We start from the raw sequence: 10,053 nt of genomic DNA on the forward strand, positions 1-10,053 counted from the left end.
TACACTGATGCATATATCTTTATCAAATGGCAATGACATCAACTCTTCATTCGTTTCAAGACCAGTTTGAGCATCCATCCTCCACCTGCTTCAGCTGGCGTGCAGTATTAGACGTATTATTTGTATAATTTTGTTAGTTTTTTTTTTTTTTTATGTAATTACTCTTAATTGATCTTGGATTTTTAGTAGTTTGTTAGCTATTGTACCTATTTGTGTATCATATCCGTTTCAATGGGAGATCAATCGTTTCTATGGAATCCTTTCGTTTTTAAGTGAATTTTAAAATTTACATTATAAATTATACAAAATGTACCGCACTATTGTTTTATAAATTATGTTATAATAGTTCGAACATAGGGTCATTATTTACTCATCCTGTGAGGACATTGAAAACTAGTAGACGGGCCCGAACACATATACCTACACTCAACACCACAAACACATTTGACAAATTTGGGCTTTTGAGTTGACTTAACTTGAGAACCTGTAGTTCTTTTGCTTGAAGATTATGCCATCAAATGTAAAACCAAAAACAATAGAAATAAGAATAAAAATGAACCACAAGTACACATTCCTTTTCTTAATCGAAGAAGAAAATATAATTCATATTCCACCTTATTCGTCACATCAACAAAACTAAATACCAAGTCGGCATGTGGTAAAAGGTATCTAATGTCGAGACTAATATTTTTGGTAATAAAAAGAAAATTCAAGGATGGTTTTATTAGGAATGAAATTAGGTATGACTTTTAATTTAAAAAATAATGTCAACCTATGTTACTACGTACAATGACTTTATTACCATTTACACAGGGTTAATGACATATATGAGTAAATTAGTGTGTCATATGCCATTTTAGTTATACGATGTGGTGATTGTATATTTTTAATGGCCAAAATACTAAAAGGAATTTATTAATCATAGATTGGTTGAACAGTCCTACGATTGGTTTGTAAATAGAAATATAAAGTTAATTCTTAGTAGATTGTCTTTGGTTATTAAACCCTATTTTATTGATTCTTATCTAATTCTTTGTTAGTTTTTTGCTAACCTTTTTCATTAAAATTTAGTTCTTCAAAAAAAAAAAAAAAAAAAAAAAAAAAAAAAAAAAAAACTATTGTTAGTGTAACGTGTTTTGCACTGTCTAATCTGGCATATCTAAGTAACTCACCAACCCCCCCCCCCCCCCCCCCCCCCTCTCTCTCTCTGTGACAACTGTTTTACGTTTTAATTCGGTATACATCTTTTTCGCTACTTCAATTTTGATCTTCGATGTTTGAACTGTGAAGAGTTGGCATATTCTCTATTCAACTTTTTATGTCCTCTTATGTTTCAGATCGAGGGTTCACTTATGAAATCTTACGCGACTTTAAAATTTACATATGTTGATGCTATACAGATTACTCTTTTGCTCTCAATTTCGAACATGGATAATCTTAACATATGTTGCGTATTAATACTTGAAGTTTTGTACATAATTTTGATCTTCGGTGAAACTAACTAACTAAGGAGCAACATCTAGATTATTTGTAACAAGTGTTTGAATCAAGATCATGACTTCAACAAACTGTAAAAAGAACAACTAAAATCTAAAACTAAATTTCTAACAATAGACGAAGAAGTAACAATAACTTCAGCAGCTAGAAATCAATAAAAAAAAGGTAGAGGTCATAAGAGATGTCAAATCAACCCAAACCCAACAAATGCCACTAAGTTCATTTACTCACATTTACCATGGATCATGTTTATGATATCACATTATTGTTATAGATTCCAGAAATGTTTAGTGTAGGAATATGTAAAGTGGTCACACGCATTATTTTCATAAGTATAAAACACCAATGTTACTAATTTTTTTACTGCAAGGAAAAATTAATCTTAAGCACTTTGTAGGTTGTTTTCGTCCTCTTTTACACCCAATTCTTTTTCTTTTACCTTCTTTGCCTTTGCCTTCGCCTTGCCTTAGGCTTAGCCTCAGGGTCAACCTCAACCTCCGCCTCTTCATTCTCCTTCCTCTTAACATCAAAGAACTCGATGAGACCACTCAAAACGATATCTGGATCATCATCCTTGAGTAGTTGCTCTGCTATTTCAGCGGGTGTAACTTTTATCTCACACATAGAATCGTCTATTTGTTCTAGAAGACTATGTTGTGTGATTCCAAGATAGTTAAAAACCAATTGACGAAATCCACTTGATGTCAAATATGACATGTGTATATGAACATCCATACGACCAGGACGAAGAAGAGCAGGGTCAAGTTTGTTCTTACGGTTTGTGGTGAAGATGATGATCCGTTCGTCCCCACAACTTGACCATAACCCGTCAATTAAATTGAGAAATCCCGATAAAGTTACCTGATCATAGTAATTGACATAATACACAAATAAGTAAATCTAAATCTAAAGGAAAAAAGCTAAATGGTTTTGGATGTTAACTTTATTTTCTTTTCGGTAAAGCCTTAGGAGAGATGAGTCTTTCACAGCCTCTCTGGCCCCCCCGATCATGCAACGCCACCGAGCAATCAATGTCTTCCACCACTAGTATAGATCGGTTAGCCGTCGCCAACAACAACGCCCGTAGATCCGAATTTGAATTGACATTAGTCATCTCCAAGTCATAGATGTCAAAATTCAAGTAATTAGCCATGGCCGCAATCAAGCTTGATTTTCCTGTCCCCGGTGGCCCATACAACAAGTAACCTCTTTTCCATGCCTTTCCTACTTTCCGATAATACTCTCTTCTCTCCACAAATCTATTCAAATCCTTTATCACTTTCTCCTTTATACCGGAATCCATTGCCAACGTGGTAAAGTTCGTCGGATGATCAAGATTCACCGACATCCAATTCGTTGGTCTTGAGTACAACGACACCGTGAATAACTTCAAGGTTTTTTGTTCCTGTTTCTTCATCTCTGCAGACTTAAGTACAAACGGCAAGTAGTCGTTCAACACCAGATCTTTGTAATCTTGATGAAACGTGAGTTCCAACGAATGTTTAGTTGTTCGGGAAGAAGATTTCATGTCATTGTGACTGCAAGATTGTTTAGTCGGTGTCTTCTTGGAAACCGAAGACCAGTAGAGTTTGACACCCTTGTAAATATCGGTGAACTCCTCGTTGACTTCCATGGCAATCGCGATGTTGTTGTCGTTACGAGTTTTGCTGACCTTCAGTCAATGGATGTCTGTAGACATTTTAGCAGCAACATAGAATTGAATGGCGTTATAGATTTTGTTTTCGTGAAACCCATCAGATTCATAGATTACGATGGTCAAGTGTTTGGAGAACTTTTTCTTTATGAAGCTTCGTAAACCGATATAAATGTAGTCTTGGAATTTGTTGGTATTTTGCAGGGACAAAGTGGTCTTTTAACAAGACAGTACACAGGGGACAGGATGGTGGGATGTGCAGGGGACAAATTCAGTGAATTACAGGAAGGGTAAAAGTGGGAAAACAGCTTTAAAGAAGGCTGCAAAGTGAGCTGATGAATACAAAGAGAAAAGAAGAATACATAAGATAATAGTAGGCAATGTGTGTTCCTTTATTCACTGAATAAGAAAAGAGACCTTTTGAGGATACAAACATCGTACACTTGCCTATGCTTTTAAACTAAAAATTTGCTGAAAAGTAGGAAACAACCTTGACTTCTTGCTACAGACTAGGGACCACTTACTGGTCACTGTGACTTATTCTAAACTAAATAAAAAACGTGCATGGAAAAAATAATTCTTAATTAGTCTCAACATTTTCCCCTTTAATTCTGAATCTTCATCACACCAACTAAGTCTCTCATTTCTTCATGCTTCACCCTTGCTAAGGACTTTGTAAGAATGTCTGCTTTCTGGCTTTTCCCACTCACATGTTTCACTGTGATTTCTCCATTTTCAACACACTCCCTGATGAAATGATACCTGATGTCGATATGTTTGCTTCGACCATGAAATACTGGGTTTTTCATTAGATCAAGAGCTGATTGATTGTCCACAAACAATGTTACAGGTGGTACCTTTTGGTCTGTGATTTCAGTGAGAAGTCTTCTTAACCATATGCCCTGACAAGCTGCCATAGTGGCAACAATAAACTCAGCTTCACAAGATAAAAGTGCAACTACCCTTTGCTTTTGAGATGCCCATGTGACCAAGTTTCCATTTACATAAAACGCCATTCCCCCTGTGCTTCTTCTGTCATTTATATCCTTGGCCAAATCACTATCAGTATAGCCTGAAATATTGACCTTTTCTCCTTCTTCAGAATAGACTAAACCATGGCTTAAGGTTCCTTTTACATATCTAAGGATTCCTTTTACAGCTTGGAGTGTTTTATGGTGGGCTTCTCCATAAATCGACTAACTATGCCAACAGCAAAGGTTATATCAGGTCTAGTGTGAGTGAGATACCTTAGGCAGCCAACAATGCTTCTGTACTCAGTTGGATTTACCAGCTCCTCATCTCCATCCTTGGTCAAAGAGAGTTTATGCTCCATTGGAGTTTTGGTGGGATTGCAGTCTAGCATATGAGTTTTAATCAGAATGTTCTTGGCATAACCTTCCTGCTTTAACGTGATTGTTTGTCTTGTTGGTTTACTTCAATTCCCAGGTAGTATGACAGTAGACCAAGATCACTCATTTCAAATCTAGCCTTCATCTCCTTCTTGAACTCTTTTATGTTTTCTGGATTGCTAGTTGTAACAAGCAAATCATCTACATATATTCCAATAATCAGACTGCTTCCATTCTTTGTTCTTGTATATACTGAATATTCTTGAGCACACCTTCTGAAACCCAAGCTCTTTAGATACTTGTCTAAGCACGAATTCCAAGCTCTGGGAGCTTGTTTCAATCCATATAGGGCTTTAGAGAGCTTATACACCTTCCCATGTTCATTTTTCTTCATGAAGCCTTCAGGTTGCGAGACATAGACTTCTTCAGTTAGGTGCCCATTCAAGAATGCCGACTTCACGTCCAGGTGATGTACACGCCACCATTTGAGCCTGCGAGAGCCAAGATGACTCGGACTGTTTCAATTCTCGCCACCGGAGCGAACACCTCTTCATAGTCGATACCCTGTTTTTGTACGTATCCTTTAGCTACAATTCTATCTTTGTGCTTCAGGATATTACCTTGTGGATCTCGCTTTACCTTGAATACCCACTTCAGGCCAATTGCTCTTCTTCCTTTTGGTAAATTGACCAGATTCCAAGTATTATTTTTTTCGATCGCTGCCAATTATGCCTTCATTGCATCGACCCATTCAGCCTTGTTCTTTGCTTCTTGATAATTTGATGGTTCTTTAACATCTTGAGCTATCATTAGTTGCTCTGTGGCTTCATATAAATCGGAGAGTAACCGATACCTCTTGGGGGCACCACCGCCAGTGGAGCTTGAGGCGGTACTAGACGTATTTGGTGAGATCGGCGCGATTGGTGTGGATGGTGGGTCAGTTGGACTTAAAGAACTACCATGTCGGCCTGTTTGTGAGTCCAGTTGGTAACTAGGTTGTGACTCACTATCAGTCCAGTCCATATTAACAGGGGAATAAGCATTATTTAGAGCATCAGGCGTGTTTGGAATGGACCCAATCTCTTCAGTGTCATTTTGGTCGCCGATGGAGTTTTCATTGTCAAAGTCAAAACCTTCAATGGTAAAGCTTATTCCTGGCGTTCCCTGTATCGTTGTCGTCTGGTCCCACACCCATGTCTGACCTTCTTCAAACACGACATTTCTACTTACATGAATCGACCCAGTATTCGGATCCAACAGCCTGTAAGCTTTTGTTCCCTTTTCAATTCCTAAATGTACGACACGCCTGCTTCTCTTATCTAACTTTTTCAGCTGATTCTTGGGAATCATCATGTGTGCGAGACATCCGAACACCCTCAAGTGACCCACATGAGGCTTGTGACCGGTCCACATCTCGTAGGGTGTGGAATCATTCAAGGCTTTTGTGCTTATCCTGTTCAGTACATAAATGGCATGGCTCACAGCTTCTCCCCATAGCGTGTGTGGGACCTTCATCATTGTTAAATTACTTCTCACCATCTCAATTACCGTGTGATTACGCCTCTCCACCACCTCATTCTGTTGTGGGGAGTATGGTGAGGTGAGTTGTCGATCGAGTCCCGTTTCATCACAATAGGTGGTGAATTGATTTGACAGAAATTCACCGCCCCTATCTGTTCTTAAAACTTTGATCTTCTCACCTGTTTCATTCTCCACCTTAGCTCTGAAATTCTTGAATGATTGAAGGGCTTCATCTTTTGTTTTTAGCAGGTATACCCACATTACCCTGCTGTAGTCATTGACTAGGAGCATAAAGTACTTGTTTCCTGCTGGTGTAGGAGGTGTGACTGGTCCACACAAGTCTCCGTGAATTAATTCAAGTCTCTTCTGTGCCCTGAAGTTTGTACTTGATGGGTATGGTTTTCCTGACTGTTTTCCAACAAGGCAACCTTCACATGGTTTGGATGGTATGACCATCTTTGGCACTCCTTCAATTATTCCTTTTTCTGACATGGATTTCAAAGAAGTGAAGTTTACGTGACCTAGCCTGGTATGCCAAAGCCAGGTTGGGTCTATGCTTTCACCAACTAGGCATCTTGACCTGACTTCTCTGAGTTCTATCTTGTACAGGCGGTTTGATGACCTTTGTGTTGGATTACTGTCTAAGTCCATAACTATTTTGGTATGTACTTGACCCGATGGTGCATGGTCCTTTTGGGTTGCCTTCACCAAAGCAACTTGATAGGATGATTTATGGAGAGTAAGGATTAAATATGATTTATTAATGTATTATGAGAATAATATATTAAAGGAGAAATCATATTGTTTAATTAATATTAGTCAATAATTAATTGGTAATTAGTTTTGTGACTAAAAGAGATTAATTAAACTTAAGGGACTGGAATTGTAATTATAAGATAATTATAATTTGGGCCATGGATTGCCTTGTATTAAGGGATGGACGAATTCTAATGGGAAACCCATAAGGAAATCGTCCATGGGCTAGATAAAAGGAGTCTATGGGTTGCTTAGGGCTTAAGCATCCAAATTAGGGTTTCCTTGTTAGATAACCCTAATAGCCCAACTATATAAAGACCCCTTAAGGCTCAAAAACGTGGCTAAGCTTCTTGTAAGGGTTTACACACATTTTTGGCAGCCTCCAACCTCTCTCCTCTTCATCCTCTTGCTTATGGTGTTTGTGAACCATTAGAGGAGTGACACTTGTGACTCTAAGCCTTCCAAAGTCAATACAAGTAGATTTGGGATTGTTATTGCTACATAACAATCAAGGTATGATCTTAAACCTAATTACATGTTAATATGATTACTTGCATGCTAGAATTAGGGTTTATAGTCATGGATTCAAAGCATGTACAATAGAGAAACCTAGATCCAAGCATTAGGGTTTGTATGAGAACATAGGATGTCTTATGACCAAAAACCATCAGTGGTATCAGAGCCAAGCTTGGTTTCAATTGTATTGATGCATTGTATAACTGGAAAATTCGATTTTTTAGATTCTGGAGGCTGGACTTGTAACATCCCGGAATCGCAAGAGTAGAGTTTAAGGGCTAAAAGTGTAAGTTTTAGAGGGTGACTCGGCAAGTCCATGGATAGACTCGGCGAGTCAGGTCGCGGCTATGGTCGCGTGTCAAGTGGCCTACTCGGCGAGTAGGTGCTGTATGAAGAAAACCCTAATTTTCGGAGTTGAGCCCTATATAAAGAGCATTATACCCCTCCATAGCCTCCCTTATCCCCCCCTTGAGTTCCAGAAACCCTAAATTCATGGAGAGTTCATTTGTGGAGCAAATTAGAGCTTGGAGAGGTGTTGTTTGAAGAGATCTTGAAGGAGAAGTGGCTTGGATCAAAGGGCTTTGCTTGGATTCGAGTTCGGTTGCTATTGAGGCATCTTTTGGAGGTAATACTTTCGTTCTTGGGCTGTATCTGTTGGGTTATGAGCGTTCTAACACTCCTAAGTGTACATGCAACCCTAAATACCTTGGATCTATGTTTTCTCTATTATACATGCAAATATGAACATCCAAGGTATTATCTTAATCTAGCATACAAAATATCAATATAACAAGATAGAATACATACCTCTTGATGGTGCTTGTCTTCATGAAGCTTGAGTGCTTAGTGCCCCAAGTGTGACACCTCAAATGGTTCACACAACACCATAAGCACTTGGAATAACTTGACAGAAACTAGAACACTTCATGAAATCGTGTAGCCCTTATACATACACATAGTGTTAGTCATAGTCACGATTTCTTGAGCCATGGGTTTCTTTTATATGGTGGCTATTAGGGTTACACCATGTAACTCATGACTTTACCCATTCCTTATGCTCCATGGATTTTAACCTCCATGGAGTATCCATGGGTCACCCCATGGACTTAGTCCAACATAAGGAATCTTGGATCACAAGCCCACATATATAAGAATGAATGATTTACACAATCAACCCATATATTTAATTAGTCTTCTTTTGATCACTTAATTAATTCTAGATTAATTCTTGATCAATACTAATTAAATAATCTCATTATTCTTATTATTAATATACTAGAACTTATAATATATTAATAACCGTAAGTGTCTTATTTCTCTCATTATAGTCTATCCAAGTGCATGATGCCATGCAACCCAAATGGACCATGCCGGGTCGGGTCAAGTCTTACCAATTATAGTTATGGACTTAGACATTAATCCAACAGTCTCCCACTTGGATAAGTCTAAAACTATTATTGCGTATGACTTCAGGAACCAACTGGCAATCGTAGCTCTCAAAAGCTTTTGTCGAACTCTAACCTTGTAGATGAACTCTGACCTTTGTCAATGACTTGTCCATTAGATAAGGGATCATATATTCCTCCATTCTAGATATCATATGGACTGAGACATGGATTATAATCATTCTCTCTGTCCATTAGTTGTTTCCCGATTTCCAATTTATGACGACTGACTAATTGAACAAATCAAATCAGTCCTGGCCCAGCCGAGCACTTCCATTTGTCATCATCAAATCATCGAGGGGCCCACAGATATCGCTTTCATCCCGAAGGTAAAAGGAATGGATAAACTTCGACTCATATGGCTTGTTCTACTACTTGTTGAATCATACACAAAGACACGTTTTATAGCACCGAGTTACCAAATGCAGTTTCGTGCAATCAATGTACAACCAACTCATAGTAACAACTCATATCTCTAGGTTTGAAGAATATAAGATATTATCGTCTCATGATCACTCGTGATAAAATCCATGAAGTGATTCCAATGAGCGCGGGTTGAATCCAATACTCAGAACTTATGAGCACTCATGAGTGTTGTAGCCCTTTGTCCAACATCTTAGACCTCTACAAGCCAACCCATGACAGTCTTAATTCATATCTACTTCCAACATATGACCGACTGTGGATGGTTTGAATAACTTAGTCATTCCGGAAGAACAACCTAGTTTATTCAGGAAGTCAAAACATGCAAAGTGAAACACAATAATAATTGAATCCAATATGGTCTCAGAACTTATGAATATAAATAAAACTCCTTTTATTTATCACCATATGATTACACATTATTCATTGTATATTGTTTCAGCTATCAACATTATTCTTGAATTTAAAACAATAGTTGTCCCATGCTCCAAGCATGCACACTATGTTTTTCTAAACAATAGTCATGCCATACACCAAGTATGCATACTATGTTTGTCTATGATCTTTACTTTGTGAACTAGATCAATTGAACATAACTTCAATGATTCTTTTCCCACACTCCCAAATCCTTACTGCAAATGCAAGAATTCCAAATTCATGTCATTTACTGAAATCTGTTAGATTCTAAACTTATATGCATCGATCCTCTTGTAATGATTATGCACAAAGTCAGAAAGACTTTGAAACAATCATTACAGAGTATTCCAAAGGAGATCAATTCCTTGGAAACATCCTTCTTGCATTAAGTTTCCTTAATCTTAAACAGATTGGAAAAATTCTAACTTTGAAACATTTCCAGATTCCATTTCGACTATCACTTCTGAACAAGAGT

General features: G+C 37.8%; 1 pseudogene; it reads right to left on the reverse strand.

Annotated features, from left to right (window-relative positions):
• Window positions 1-1,060: 1,060 nt before the first annotated feature.
• LOC145030176 (AAA-ATPase At3g50940-like) lies at window positions 1,061-4,484 on the reverse strand (annotated as a pseudogene).
• Window positions 4,485-10,053: the final 5,569 nt, after the last annotated feature.

Source organism: Lactuca saligna, chromosome 2 (assembly GCF_052625555.1).
Source record: "Lactuca saligna cultivar CGN05327 chromosome 2, ASM5262555v1, whole genome shotgun sequence".
Classification (NCBI taxonomy): Eukaryota; Viridiplantae; Streptophyta; class Magnoliopsida; order Asterales; family Asteraceae; genus Lactuca; species Lactuca saligna.